The sequence below is a fragment of the Manis pentadactyla genome, chromosome 7 (assembly GCF_030020395.1).
Source record: "Manis pentadactyla isolate mManPen7 chromosome 7, mManPen7.hap1, whole genome shotgun sequence".
Taxonomy (NCBI): Eukaryota; Metazoa; Chordata; class Mammalia; order Pholidota; family Manidae; genus Manis; species Manis pentadactyla.
The window spans coordinates 62,259,679-62,274,232 of NC_080025.1; the positions used below are offsets into that span (position 1 = coordinate 62,259,679).

Here is a 14,554-nt window from a genome sequence, read left to right on the forward strand (position 1 = left end):
AATAAAATGGACATTTTCTAAAATGTTCTGCCATTTCCTATAATGAATAACTGTGAGCTTTGCACATTGTTTAGGTCTTTAAGTTACCACTCTCCTCTTTGCCATGTCTACATTGTCCTTCTGTCCTCTCATCCTTAAATGATAAATGAATCTTTTGAGACTGCGAGATAACTATAATTATTTTTCTCCAGCTATAGAAAAAGCTATACCTGTTCACTCCTCACAGAACTGTTAAAGGATTTCATCTCGTTTATGTGTACAAGTTCATTTCTTTAGGAAGTTAGGAGAGAAACTCTGAAGAACTCACTATTAGCCTACCTGATTAAGAATCTTAGTATTCTTTTATACATGTGTGTATGTATAAATAAATATATTTCCATTACACTGAAGTCATAGGAAACTATTTTCATCTTTCTAATAAACTACATCAGAGAAAGCAAATTAGTTTGTCAAAACTGTGATGACATTATAAAATCTTCCTTTGATATTATATATTGGGTTTAGTCTTATTTTGTATTTTGCTACTTCATTCAGCCGATGTGTATCAAGTTCCTCATAGAACATGAAGTCAGTATTTTGTATTGTTTTTATACAATTGGGCATCTGTTTATCTTTTGTCTGACTGTCAAAAAATCTTCTATAATAACACCATAAAGATTAAAGTCCCAGGAAATTTACAGAAATTACTAAAATATCCACATAGCTATTATATCAAAATAGTTAAATTTCAGAAAATTAGGCCACATAAAAACAAAAGAATGCAAGCACTCTGAGAAGAGAAACTATGAACAAAAATTATTAATTTGTTTCTAAAGAAGGAATTAATTTTAGTTATACAGTAATTATGAAGCAAATCATTTGGTACATGTATCAATTTATGTACTGTGCTATAAATTGCCTTCCCTTATGGGAATAAAAGCCAGGCAACAAAGAATACGTATGACCCAGTGAGCAAAGCAAAAAACTCTTAGTTTTGCTATCAAATGAGGTTGACAGGACTTTTTCAAGGCAGGTTACACTGAACTATGCTCTGTTTCTATCACATTTCTTTTATATTTGCCACTTAATGTGAAGAGAAAAGGTTTCTCCTGCTGGTGAATCGTCACACTGGAGTCTGTGGTTGTGTATCTGAACTATTGTGAAACATGCCTTGAATGTTCTTGGAAAGTCATAAAACATGATCAGTGTAGGAAGTAGTTTACAAATTACACTTACTATTAATCAACTCAGATATGAGTCATATTGAAATGAATTTAGAGGTTTCTTGTTTATCTTCTTGCCTACAATTAAGCAACTCCATGAAAATCTTAGGAAAATCCCTGGTATTTAAGAAGTCAACCTGCTAGCTCCCTTATTAAGGTCTTAATAAAAGTCCATCCGATAGTGTCTTAATCTAAAACATGACTTCAAACAGTTTCTTCCAAGCAATTCTGTTCATTTTCATTAATATGAACAAACTCAGTGTACCTACTGATGATACATGTTGGACATTTTCTATTTGATCAGATGATTAGTGACAGCTGATCATCAGGATATACATCTTTAACAATGGAATAAACTAAAAAATGTAAGATGATTATGAATGGAATTGCATTCACCCTAAAGTCAATCACTAATGTGGAGTTTCCATCTCTTATCCTGACCTTTTTCTGTATATGCCTATGACACCTTTGCAAAGACTGCATCTTCTCTCAGATCCACTTTATCAAACAGGTATGAACTTTGACTCAAACAAATGGAAAAAAACTTAAAGCTTCAAAAATAATCTTTTACAAAGTGTACAATATATATTGTTTTTTAACACTGAAACAGACTGATAAAAATCCAAATGTTTTCATTTCTTCAGTTTTTTCTATTGTGAGAAAGATTGAACATTAATTATTAATTAGGTAACTGGAGGCTAAATCTACTTTCACTTAATGATATCTACTTTTGGGGTCTTAATTTATGTCCATTGCATGACGTGGTTGATTTGATCGGTACTTTGATATTTTGATTGAAAACAGGACTTCAGGAGGTGAGTTGTTATACTGGGTACATTTGGCATGGGGTATCCTTTTTTTGGGAAAAATCAGAGGTATTTTTAAGATAATATTGTTTTGTTCAAAATATATAATAGAGATGTGGTTCATATTTTTAAAGAAAAGCTAAGTTGGAGGTACCTGTGAGGCCAGAGGTCTTCATATATTTTGATGATTCTCTTTCCATACATGCTCTTCGGAAGTCAAGGGAAGTTTACTTCAAATTTGTAATCTTAAATAGGGTGTGGGCACGTTGTCTGAAGTCAGAGATAAAGTGATACTCGTGCCCAGGATTTCCTTAATCAAGGTCAGTCAATGAGGATCAAAGCGGGTTCTCCCTCCCTCCCTCCCCTTCCCCCACTCCAGCATAAACCATACCTTTTATGAATGGGCTTGAGCCTTCATATAAGTTAATAAAATGTCAATTTAAAAGTAGCTATACTTTCTTTATCTCCAAATATCTCCAATTAAAAGGCTTTCTCATAATCACATATTAGCTTTTCCTTAAACCATAGTAAAGTTTATCACTAATAATCCCCTGTAAGGCTCTAGCTTTTTTAGAATTTCCCTGAAGTTTTTATGAGTGACTCATAAAATTCAAGAGAACATAATGGATCATATCTATTTTAAACTTCCCTGGATCCTCCTGCTGATGAGTATTCATAATTCGAGGCAAAGTTAATGGAAGGATGAAACTCCCCTTGAGAATAAAAGTTGGGGAGCTATCTGAACACAAATCGTGTGGTGCTTCCATGCAAGCAAGCCTGGAGCACACTATGGGGCACCAGAGCTGTATTTGTCATTTGTCATTCCAAAAACACTGGCAATATCCATGGTTGCTCTGAGGGGAAATAAATTATTACTTTGCCAAAGTTTCATTATCACTTGAAATGATATTCTAATAATCACCTACGAGTACTGAAGGAAAAAGTAAGCAGAGAACAAGGTAAAAATGAAAGAATTAATTGTCTTTTAAAAATAATTTCTGATGTGTCTTATGCCTTGAATAATACCTACCCAAGAGCAATGATACATTAAAATACTAGTAAAAATTTATAGTAAGAGAGCATTCCTAATATTTCATGGTTTACTTATTAGTTAGAAGTTATTTTTCTCTTATTCATTGCCACTAAATAGAGTAACATTACATTTCAGATTCCTTAACTATGAAATAGGGATAATAATAGCACCTTTCTAACTAGTGTGTTATGAAGATTAAGTGATTTAATACGTGCAAAATAATCAGAATGGTCCCTGACATATTAACCACATGGAAAAAAAAAATTACTATCTGCTGTGATCATAAGGATCCAATTCTCTCTTCTTTCCAGATAGTATAGGACTGTACTTCTCCATCCCCTTGACACTGGGTGATCTGATTTGGAGGTGGGAACGAAGCACCTATTATAAATTCCAGGATTATTCTTGGATGTCAGGTGGATTATAGAACTTCTGAAGAAGGAGCTGGGGAAATGACAAATTCAGTTTTGGACACAATGCGTCTGACTGACTATGGACAACCAGCTGGGCCTGTCTACCAGCCGCTGGACCACAAAGTACGGGGCTGGAGGTGGGGCTGGAGTCACCAGTTGATATGCGACTGTTGGAATCATGGAACTTAAAGGAACCATCCAGGAAGGATTTATAGAGACATTCTGAAGAATAATGTGTGGAGATCAAAGTCTGAAGAAAGGTAATCTAAGGAGGGATGAAAAAGAAGAGTGAGAGGACTGAGGGCTTCTGGCACAGCCAAAGGCAGGGAGAACACTTGGAAGAAAGTGAGGTCACAGAAGTCAGTACAGAAAATAAGGCTTTAAAACTCCCATAGCCATGGAAAACTCAAGTTATTGCCTGGGAAAATAGTACCTTTCAATTAATATGCGTACTATCCAATTTATTCCTGCAAAGCCTCTATTTCTTAAATTCATCCATAAGAACACAGACAAGTTTGTATTTGTTGCTATTTAGTACATCAACCCCTGGCTGGATTACAATTCCAACCTGTTTCTGGTTGTAGAGACAGACCGCAACACAAGTTAAGAGAATTAAGAAAGAGACTGATGGTGCAGGTTTTGCTACAAACATTTTGAAGTTGGATGTGTGAAGCTCTCAGATTTCTCATCGGCTACCTGAAGAGGCTGAATTATTTTGTGCTGAATGGGTCCAGATGCAATTTTTCATCTCTATGACTCTTAACTGTGAAGACGATGACTGATGTGGGTGCAACCATGGGTTGTTCATGCATAGAGGCACTGGATGTCCCTTCTCTTAGATACCAGTCAAGTCAGTCACCTCAACTGTCAGGAATATGGCAAACAAATGCATAAACTGTGCTTTTATGATGACTTTTTAAAATAACCTATAACTTGTGTTTTGTTGTCTGAAACCTATTTCATTAGCCTTGAGTTTAGTCTTTTACTCAAATAAAATGGAATATGTTATTTTCCAGACACTGATATTCTCTCTTCCTCTCTCTACACATATATATAATAGACATAGATATAGATAGATACACGTATGAACTTTAAGAGGTTTTTCTTTTTGAGTCAATGCTCTTTAATCTAACGTAAAGGGAGTAAAGGATACAAGGGAGGATAAAATACAGATCCCTGATTTCTGCTAAAACTCTCAGCAAACTTTCCAAACCTGTTCATTTAAGTCCAACAGTAAAGTTAAAGCACACTTGAATTGGCTTGGATTTGGTTATTAAGAAATTTGGGATCTGGATATTAAAACCACTGATGGCTTGAAATCAGCCACTGTGGCATGTTTACAACTCAGCAAATGGCAAACACTGGACACTAGAGCTTTCTTTCCTGTTTTGGAGGTGGGGCGGCTGGGTTTCGCAGCGCACTACAGCTTCTAACACCAGGGTGGCCTACAGTCCCACAGCCACTGGCTTTATCCTCATGAGCTGTTGGTAAGGACTTTTCCAGTGATGGTAACAAGCTTCTCCTGTGGACTGCGGGCTGTGAAGCTGATTCTCATTTTATTTGTAAACCTGGTGTTTGGATGAGTGCTGTTTAGTCATGCGAGCCAACACTTACTGGGAAAATAGGAGAGAAAAACTGAAACAAGATCTTTTTTCTTTTTCTCTATGAAAACACAGCTCACTGGATTGACCTGCCTTTCACTCAACAGTCCCAGGCAGAAGAAAGTAACTGAAAACCCAGTTTTCCCACATTAATGCTTATAATCATGCCTGAAATGGTTTGCTTCTGGTTTTTAATAAACGATAGTCTCATCTCCTACTGCTGTTTCCTTTGGTAGATGCTGCCACGAGCAGCAAGTAATGTCCACTAATTCTCAAATGGACAACAAGCACAAATGGCTGAGTTCTAGTTGCAACTTGCCAGTGAGTCCCCATGTGATGCTGAGAACAGATGTAAAGTTCCTAGTTTAAGCTTTAAACCCAGTACATTCAAGTCATTTTCCAGAGATTAAAAATTGTATTGCCATTTGCGACATGGATGGACCTTGGGGGCATTATGCTACTTGAAATAATTTAGAGAAGGACAAATACCATATGATCTCACTTATAAGGGAAAACAAGAGAAACAGCTCATAGATACAGGGAACAGACTGGGGGTTCCCAGAGGTAGAGGTGGTAGGGGTAGGCAAAATGGGCGAAAGGGGTCAAAACGTACAAACTTCTATTTTGAAATAAGTAAGTCACGGGGATGTAATGCACAGCATGGTGACTATTGTTAATAATACTGTATTGCATATTTGAAAGTTGATAAGAGAGTAAATTGTAAAAGTCATCTCAAGAAAGATACTTTGTTTGTAACTGTGTGGTGACAGATGTTAATTACACTTGTGTAGTTATTTCATAATATATATACAAATAGCAAATATTTATGTTGAAACTAATACAATGTTTTATGTCAATATTGCAATAAAATTTCTAAGAAGACATTAAAATGATCCATTTCTGTATACTGCAAATATATTTATATTTATACAGAATGATTCCTGCCCTTCAAAAATTTATATTAATGTGGGGAGGTAAAGATTATCAGATACAAAACAGGCAACAATGTCAATCATAAACTCTTACATTAAAATAGGAGATCAATATAAGAGGCAAATGTGATGATAGGAGACAGCTTGGTGAAGGTAGTAGAATTGGAGTCAGACCTGAAACAATGCACAGAGTCATTTTGTTTTGTTCTGTTTTGTAAAGGTCTAGGGAAGGGCATTTTGAGAGGGAAAACAGTGACAAGAAAGTAAAGAGGGACGCTTATGTGAACGAACCAACTCAGGGTCAGTGGGGCTCTGAGCCCGGCTGACCAGCCCTGTGTGATGGTACCTAGAGGACAACAGGCCCTGGAAGATAATGGGAATTATTTTGCCTGTCCAGAGCATATTTTAGCCTGCTGTGCACTGAATTCTCACTTCTAGCTCTGGAATATAGCTTGTGAAATGATCAAAGAAATCAGCAGCCTCTGACACCCCTCCTCTACCTGATGCAGCGCAGCCTGTGTCTTCAAAGGGCCACCTCTCTGCCCAGGGAATTCAGGGAATAGGAAGGCAAGTGTTTGGAGGACTGCTGGTGAATGAGATATCAAATTAAAAAATAAAAGTAAACTAGCAAAGAAAAAAAGGACCACATAGGACAGGTGGATTTGAAATTGTACCTATTGAATTAGTCTGAATATGACTTTAGTGTAATTATATCCTCTGACTCTAAAATATGCTAAGTCAAACCAGACAGTACTTGAAACTTGACACTTAATTCTCATTCTGAATGTAACAATAATACCTGTAGGCATTGATTCTCAAATAAACATTGTGGTTTCTCTATTTAGATATTCTTATGATTCAAATACAAATAGTTTAACAGATTGTATTTTATGTGAATGTCTTTTTATGACATAAGCAACTACATTTAAATGTGCAAAAACTCTTCCCTGGGTGATTTGCATTCTTATATCCCATTATAGTCTCCTATTTGAATTTCCATCTGGCTCCTAATATCTTTTTGTGTTTATTATTGCTTTAATGAGATCATCTTGTTTTTACATACCTAGATTGCATTCTTATCTGGCAAAAGCAATCTCTAACCTGATTTCTCTCCCTTAAACACCTTAGCCTTAACCTTGGAGCTTAATGCCATCTGGTAGGAGATACTTTTAAAAGAGCAAAGGGGGAGAAAAACCATTGAAAGTAAAATGTAAATAAAGGTTAGTCCTTTATCTCTTAAAATCACAACAGATAGACTGTTTCCTTTTGTAAGATTAACCTATATCCACCTCTATACTGCCTCTTTGAAGATTTATCAAAATGAAGTAATACATTGATATATCTTGGATTGAAGCAGAACCTGAAAGAATTCAATAGATTCTATGCAGATTTTCCACTGGTAGGCACTGACAGGGCTTAAAGTTGATAATTCAGTTTTTATTTAACAGTCATAAAGGTTATCTTCAATCTGTGCTATCAACTAAAAATTTGTTCATTCAGATAGCTTACCCCAAAAAGCCTGAAAACCATTTCTAAAACAGACAGAAAGAGCTCAATAAAAAGAAATCATGATCCATATCCATTTTAAGGTTTATTTCTTGAAAAGCAAACCTTACAACAGGTTTAGACTGCCAACTAAAATTCTAATTCTGGAGCCAGTATCTTTCAAGAACAATGCAAAGCCTCTTCTGACTTCTCAGCACGACAGAGCAAACAGTACACAATAAATGAGATATTTATTTACTTAGTCATTTAAATTAATGAGCACATAGTGCTTATTGTATACCAGGAAGTTTTTTAAGTGTTTTACATGTTAATTCATTTCATCCTGACTCCATATAATTCACTTGGGGCATAAGGTTTAAAAAAAAAAGTATCTCTAAATACAAACTTTCTCTATTTTAAGTGCTTCTTTAATAATACTAATAATAACTGCTGTTATTGGGTGCCTGCTAGGTGATGACATATGTTAGCTCACCTTCACATCAGCCCTTTAAGATAGGTACTGTTAACTCCAGTTCATGAAGGAGTAAACCCTGTGTCACAAATCCTAGTTACCAGGGCCAGGACAAAAACCCAGGAGTCAGTGTCTCAAAGCATGTGCACACACTTTGACTTTCTCACACTCACTCGTCTAAAGCACTTCCTAACACACTTTTTTCTTTCTTTTTTAGTTCTGTAGTCTAGTTTTCATAAAGTTACTGGGTCAATTGCTTTCTTGTTATAAATCTCTCTCCCACCCGTCTCCAGTCTATCCCTGCTGGCAGCACACCAGGGAAGCCCTCTTACTTCTGCAGCACTCATAACTCTCTCTCTTCCAGTCTACTCTCCACACGGCCAATAGGCTGATCTTTAGAAAACACAAATCTCATCATGTCACTATCCTGCTTAGAACCTCTCAAAAGTCCTCCAGTGCTTTCAGATTACAATCTCACATCTTAACCATAACATACAAAGCCCCTGATGATATGGACTCTACTGGCCAGTGCAGCTTCATTCTCCCCTTGACAGCCCAAGCCTCCCTTTGCCCAACTGTACCTTACTCTCTCTCTCTCTCTCTCTCACACACACACACACATACACAAACATACACAGCCCGTGTTTCAGCTAGATTACTTCCTTGCCAGTTTGCTGTTTTTGTGCATCAGTGAGGTATCATTTCTCTGCTTGAGTGCCTTTTATCCTTTTCTAAGCTCCTATGTGTGCTTCAGTAGTGCCTGAGATGTGACCTGCCATGGGACATCTCAGACATCTCTGCACCTAGGTCAGGGGGTTCTCCATTAGCATATTCATCATGTTCCATGTTTATGGGAAGCTAAGCATCACCAAGCCTTCAGACAGAGCTTTCTAAGTTACTAACATATCCAGGAGAGGAAATTCAGCCCTGAACAAGGGAAAGATCTTTCATGAGTGGTCTCGTGCTAAATGACCATTGCTAGTAGAATGGTTATTTCTGCTAATAAGTACATATTATTACATACTAAGTACATACTATAATATTTAATCCTCACAAGAGATAAGATGACACACATTTTACAAAGATGGAAACTGAATCTCAGAGGAGTTAGTAACTAGCTCAAATCACATAGCTAGATAACTGTTAAAATCAGGACTCTAGCTAATTTTAAATCCTGTGTCTGCCCCACATAATCCTCTCTTAGTGCAAGTAACGTGGAGGTTTCCAAGTCCTAGTACAGGTGTGCCCAGGACCTGTCTTTGGAGGGGAGAGGTAGGTAATGAATGAATGCCAAATCAAGTTATATATTCAAATCAAAGAATGTGACTCTTGGCACATTCTTAGAGAAATGAGCTATGGTGTAACAAGGAGAAAACAAATTTTAATCTCTGAGCAAATCTGGAATTGCATCTGTCAGTGATTGGTTATGATAACACCAGCCAAATTCCTCAGGGGGTTATTGAAAAAGGGGTTACAACATCATATTGATAAGCCATAGTGATCAAAGGAAGATGGGAGTTAGAACAAGAATAAAACTTATTCAGCAGTGGGAAATGTTCATAAATTACAGAATACTGCTGTAATAATGAGTGCCACTTCATTCAGAAACATGTGCAACTCTTGAAAGTCAAAAGGGAGAAAAGCTTGAAAGAGTCATGATGTGTCAGTTTACAGGTAATCCCTCTGAACCTATAATTTCAGAGAGTCTCATTCATGCTACACAAACTTGATTGATGACTGTTACCAAAGGAATGTGGGTATAAGCCTGGAAACTAAATCAAAAGATAATGCTGTTATCATTTAGAAAGTACTTACACCACAACTTTAAAACTGAATCAATAAATGTTTGACAGGTAAGCTCTAAGGAAGTAATTAATTCAGCAACTGAAATTCCAGCTATATCTTTATAAATTCCCTCTATGTAATCTAACATGTGATGATGATAGTATCAAACACAGGATTCTGCAGTATACAAAGGACCAAGATTCATAATCCCAGTTAGTGGTATTAAGTTCACAGGAAGCAGGTACGTTGAACTTTCATTTCACTGAAGGTTATGCATGCAATTCAATTAGACTCAATCCAAGAAGCATTCACTGTCTGCTGTGTGCCAGGACTGTGCTATGGCCCAGAGCAATCAGAGTGAACCTCTGCTTGGGCTCAGAGCAGAAGAGGGGCCATAGGCAAACCAACAGTTACAGAAGAGTGCAAATACCAGTACAAATAAAGCCGTATTAGAAACATGAGTAAGGTCACAGAGTGGAGAGTCTGTCATTACTTGGGAAGGACGATTTTATGTCTTATTCTCTTTATTTGTAAAAATGGGTACTAGAGTGGAATAGGTAGCTTATATAATCTCTATAGTCTGCTTCTGCCCTATAATTTTGTGATATCTATATATTTGCCAGATTATTTCCATTCTGTCCAATTTTCCCACTTCAGGCCATATTTTTCTGATATGACTCTTGGAAATGTTAAGTTGAAAATTTTCTGCGATCAAGGACTGATATGCTGTCTTCATTATTCAGGGCTCAACTTCTCTTCTTCCCCTCTTCCAAAATGCTCTATAGGATGTTATTGCTTTTGAATATCTCCTTCAGAGACTGAGCAGAGAAACGAGGTGGAATTATAATCAGTCAGCTTCTCTTATTAAAGTTCTTGTACAAGTTTGATAGAAGACGGGGTTGGAATTTAAGGGCATACTTTTTCATATCAGAAGGCTCTTAATCACCTGCAGTAATGGAGAGCACTGGTGTGTATAATCCAGAATGGTGGATAATCCAAACACGATTTATATTTGACTTTGCAATGCATTTTTGAAGTTACATTTGAATAGGAATATGGGACCAAGGACTTAAAGGGCCCTAAGCTTCCTATCTCTCTTACACACACCAGTCTTTAGAAAGAATAGGCAATTGCAGGTTTGAGTTTTAAGGCCTTGCTCCACTAGACTGCAAGTCAAATTAGAGTTAGAAGAAACAGAGATGGTGGCAATGTCAACCAAAATAACTAAGAGGAAAGTTCCCCAAAGAAATTGTGACAAGATTTATGGTTGATGACATCCAGTGTGGCTAAATATTGCTGAATCGTATATGGTTATCTATGAACCATGTTTCCATTTACAGTGAATCATTTAAGTTGGAAGCAATGCAGTTGGTTTCAAGCTGATTGGGAAGATGACTAGCTCAAGTTGCTCAAAGTGTCTGACTCCCCCACTGAATGCCAGCCTGGCACTCGAAGGAAGCCACAGCAGGATGTCTTCAGAAGCTATTTTCAAACAAATTTAGACTTGTCTTATACATGATGAGAGCTATTTATAAAGATTGTATAACAAATAGCTTATAATAGACACCTCTGTCAATTGCATTTATAATGAAAAGTTCTAACACAAGAAGGCGTTGATTCCAGTGCCAGTTAAGGCTGTAATCTTTCCTTTTTCATCAGCTATACTAACTGGGGAGGGAAGTCAGTGACAAAACTCACTGTCCTTCACTTAACTGAAATTTGATTTGAGACCTTAATAGGAATTAAGAAATACCACCACAATATACAAAAGAATTAAAGGGACTAGATTTATTTTAGCTGATAAAGCTAAATTCAGAAATCATACTGAATGATAAGATCTACCTTCAGAAACAATTAGGATTAATACATGGGAATCTTCAACAGTTTCTCCTGTGATCTGCTTAGTTGATGGGCAAAAGACAAGAAGAGAGATTTAAAGAACTGAAAGAAAACTAGGATAAAACATGTAGAAAACAACAAAACTCAAAAGGAGAATTTTAATTCTGCCATCCCCCCTAAGACAAACAGAAAACAAAAATAAATGACAAAACAAAATGTAAATAATTTTAGTATAAGTACTTTAAAACCTATCAGCAATTTTCTACCTATGGTGGCCTAAAGAAGACGGGTCATTAAAAAGGAATGTAAATTAGACCATATCCCCAGGGCAGGTGAAATTAGCATCTAGTAATTGTTCAGGCAGAGCGAGATTTTTGCATTCCTATAATCAGAGACTGGAGCTTACAGAAGGAAAGAAAAACATTGGACTAGAATCAGAAAGAATTGAAAACAAGTTTTTATTCCTGGTTATTTAAAAAACCTTTTTTTTCTTTGCAATTTTTTAAACATGAGACTATGTTTGAAAACCTGTGATTTTCTAATTTCATGTATTTTTCTTTTTTCCAATATTGCCCTATTTTCTCTTAGAATATCTAAAAATGTGAAATATATTGAGTACTGTGACATAGCAATCTGAAACCTTGAATATCATCTCCCAACTTACTCCCAATTTACAATGTTATCTTGTGCATAATAGTTATTCCTTTGCAATCAAGTTCTGCTTCACTCATTGATTCATTTTTCAGGAAACATTTCTTGTGTACTTATGTCAAACTCTATGCTTGGAGCAAGACTTATGAACATAAATAGGACATGGTTACCACCTTGGTGTAGCATTTGTTGGAATTAGCGGAGCAGGGACAAAAGATAAATGTGACATTAAATGGCGTAGACACTATGCTTAAAACTGTGTTTGTGTGGAGACAGCACAGAAAGTGGTCATTTCTACATGGGGTGAGCTATTTCCAGGGATTCATCAATGAACACTGAGTCTTACATAACCTCTATGCATCAAAAATATCTGCCAATTATCTCTCCAAAGGACAGGAAAAAAATGTTAAAATCCTTGTTGAAAGCTTTACTGCAGCTAGATTAAAAATGAAAACAAATAAAAATAAGAATAAAAAAGAAATGTTACAAAATACCAAATAGCTCTTCTTAGAGCTGTCATTCATAAATAAATAAATAACTTGTCTTTACCACTACTACTATTTGCTTTTACTACTTTTTACACAGTATCAGAAGTAGAATCACTATATACTTTGGATACTAAAAAAATGTGTGGGGATAATATATGAGGAACTGTGTGCATTTAGAATATTTTACCTCATATAGTCTTAACTGATTTTCTGACTTTCATGCTTAGAAACAAACCATGCTTCATCAAAAAGATTCAAATGTTGAACCAGTCTAGAATTCCGTTTGTATTCTTCTGCGCTTCCGCAATCCTGTCACTTCTTTTCAGCTTTGGTGTTCAAACTCTTATTGCCATAGTCTTCCTTTTTTTTCCCAAGAGGAGTTTCCCATATATTAAACATGGCGTGTGTGTGTGTGTGTACATGTGTGTGCAGGGAGGAAGGGAGGGAGAGATGAAAATACATTCTTGTGTAAATATGCATATGTATAATGTATACAAACATATATAAAAACATTGTCTCCTAGACACAGTTAGAAAAAGAAATATAAATCAACATGAGGCACAGAAACACTTGTATAGTTAGATAGATCAGCCATCTTAGCGGACAAGGTGTTTCAAAGCCCAGTTTACAAAACCATCTAATTAAAAGGACCTTTTAATACTCAATTCTGCTTTTCTTGGTAAGCATTTTCCCCCCTCTGTTTGTTTTTTTCACTGAAGTCACAGCAAGGGCTGTACTGAGCTTCCAGTTGATCTAAGCTGCTCGGTGCATGCCCAGACAGCAAGAAAATGGTTTCTCTGGCAACAAGAATTATGTGCAATCTCTGTGTGTCCTCCCCCACCCTCCATCTGATTTCTATTCACTTAAGCTGTTCACATATAGGCAACAATGAGGCACTGGAACTCTAATGAGCAATTCAAATGTATTGAGCTAACTCACGGAGGCGGGCACTGCGAGCGGCCGCATTTCCTGTGTACCAAGGAGCAGGACACATTTGTTGGAGGTTTTCTGTGTTATTCAAGAACCATGCACTGTCAGCAGAAAGCCCAAACCAGATAAAATCAGATGAATGTCTAACATAAAGGATGTGTGGAATTTATTTCCATTATGCTAGAAGGGAAATACAGAAGCTTTCAGGTACTAAACACTCAGCTTTGAATTTTCCAAAGATGCTGAGCCATGGAGGTCACAATGATTTAAAACAGCCTCATATTATGTCTGGAACTCAGGCGGGAACAGCATGAGCTTTGATTAAATTGCTTCAAATGTCAGCTTTTTTATTTCTAGGGAATCATACTGTCCCTCCATGATCAAAACTCTGGAGTTTTGGATTTAGGCTTTGTTAATATTCTCTGATGATTGTTCATGATTAGACCTCCTCTACGTTGTTTTTCTCTATAGCCTTTGTTTTGGAAAGAGTCCTGTATTTAGTAATGTACTAAGGTTGATATTTGCTAAGAGAGTTTAATCAAAGGGGGATTGATTTGCTGAGAAGCCAATTAACCTTCTTTAAGCACTAGGAGAATGTGGAGGGGGTAAGGAAATCCATTTTTCTTCAGCTCCAATAAGGATAAAATAAATAATAGTAAGAAATACACTTAGTAATATAAATCAGAAAATACAGTGAATATGGAATGGACTCTTGAACAGGTTTCAGAATCATTGTCCTGGAAATTTGTTAGGATAAAAAAGCTTCTTTGCTGTCTAGAATATTGTTACAATTTACGTGAAAGGAGGTGATTCTCAATACTTGCTTGGTTTTATGATCATATATTTAACCTGTTCAAACTTAAATGACTTTCTGCCTCCAAAAGCAATAGGAAAGGTCTCTTCACAGAAATCTTTAA

The 14,554-nt window shown here is 36.4% G+C and overlaps 1 protein-coding gene across 5 annotated transcripts in view; it reads right to left on the reverse strand.

The window, feature by feature from the left end:
• The window catches only part of MAGI2 (membrane associated guanylate kinase, WW and PDZ domain containing 2), a 1,519,032-nt gene that overhangs the window by 705,800 nt on the left and 798,678 nt on the right, over positions 1 to 14,554 (reverse strand). The window lies entirely within an intron of this gene.